Source organism: Nannospalax galili, unplaced genomic scaffold, assembly GCF_000622305.1.
Source record: "Nannospalax galili isolate Female #2095 unplaced genomic scaffold, S.galili_v1.0 scaffold336, whole genome shotgun sequence".
Classification (NCBI taxonomy): domain Eukaryota; kingdom Metazoa; phylum Chordata; class Mammalia; order Rodentia; family Spalacidae; genus Nannospalax; species Nannospalax galili.
Window position 1 is genome coordinate 4,190,750 of NW_008343385.1, and position 1,950 is coordinate 4,192,699.

Consider the following 1,950-nt stretch of genomic DNA (forward strand, 5'->3'; position numbering starts at 1 on the left):
CAGACTTAAATACAAAAATCACATGATTATTTCAATGGATGCTGAAGGAGCCTTTGACATATGCTACATGCCTTCTTGATAGAAGTCCTAGAAGGGATTATTCTGGAGGGAACATACCTCAACATAATTATAGCCATATCTAACAAACCCACAGCCGACATCATTCTAAATGGAGAAAAACTGGAAGCATTCCCATTGAAATCAGGAACCAGACAAGGCTGTCCACTATCCCCACTTCTCCTTAACATAGTACTTGAAACTCTTGCAAGAGCAATAAGACAAGAGAAGGAAATTAAAGGAGTAATAATTGGAAAAGAAGAGATCAAATTATCCCTTTTGCAGATGATATGATATTATATCTAAAAGATGCCAAAAATTCCACCAGAAAACTCCTAGAAATTATTAACACGTTCAGTAAAGTGGCAGGTTACAAAATTAACCTACAAAAGTCTGTAGCCTTTCTTTATACCAATAATAAGCAATCAGAGAAAGAGCACAAGGAAACACTCCCATTCACAATAGCTGCAAAATATAAAATAAAGTAAAATATCTCAGAGTAAACCTTACCAAAGACATTAAAGAGCTCTACAATGAAAATTTTAAATCCTTAAAGAAAGAAATTGAGGAAGACATCAGAAGATGGAAGGACCTCCCATACTCATGGATTAGAAGAATTAATATTGAGAAAATGACCATCCTACCAAAAGTCATATATAGATTCAATGCAATGCCAATCAAAATCCCCATGACATTTTTCACAGAATTGGAAAAATCTATCCTAAGATTCATATGGAAGCACAAAAGACCTCGGAGAGCCAAAACAACCCTGAGCACTAAGAGCAATGCGAGAGGGATTACTATACCAGATTTTATTGGCACAAAAATAGACCCATAGGCCAATGGAACAAAATTGAAGACCCAAATATGAGCAAATGCAATTTCAGCCACCTGATATTTGACAAAGGGGCCAAGAACATCAACTGGGGGAAAGACAGTATGTTCAGCAAATGGTGCTGGCAAAACTGGATCCCGCCTGTAGAAGAATGAAACTAAACCCCTGTCTTTCACCCTGCAAAATGTCAATTCCAAATGGCTCAAAGATCTCAAAGTAAAACCTGAAACTCTGAAACTATTGGAAGAAAACTTTGGGAAAAACCTACAAGATATAGATGTAGGAAAGGATTTTCTAAACTGGACATCAACTGCTCAGGAAACAAGGGCAAGAATTAACAAATGGGACCTCATTAAACTAAAAAGCTTCTGTACATCAGAGGAGACAACCAAGGAAACAAACAGAAAACCCACAGAATGGGAGAAAATCTTCACCAGTGACACATCTGATAGAGGTTTAATTACCAGAATATATAACGAACTCAAAAAACAGAGAACCAAGACAAGAAGCAACCCAATTAAAAGATGGGCTAAGGAGCTGAACAGAGAGTTCTCAAAAGAAGAAGTAAAGATGACTAGGAAGCATCTTTACTAATCAACATCACTAATAATTAGGGAAATGCAAATTAAAACCACTTTAAGATTTCATCTTACCCCAGTCAGACTGGCTAAGATCAAGAGAACAAATGATACCAAATGTTGGAGAGGATGTGGGGAAAGGGGAACACTTATCCACTGCTGGTGGGGCTTCAAACTGGTTCAACCCCTATGGAAAGCAGTGTGGAGAACTCTTAAAAAACTCTAAATGAACCTACCATTTGACCGAGTTATACCATTCCTTGGCACATACCCAAAGAACTCAACCTATTGTAGAGACACTTGTACATCCCTGTTTGTTTCTGCTCTTTTCACAATAGCTAAGAGATGGAAGCAACCTAAGTGTCCGTCAATTGGTGAGTGGATAATGAAAATGTGGTTCATTTATACGATGGAGTTTTACTCAGCAGTAAAAAAAATGAAATCATGAAATTTGCAGGTAAATGGATGGAACTAGAAACT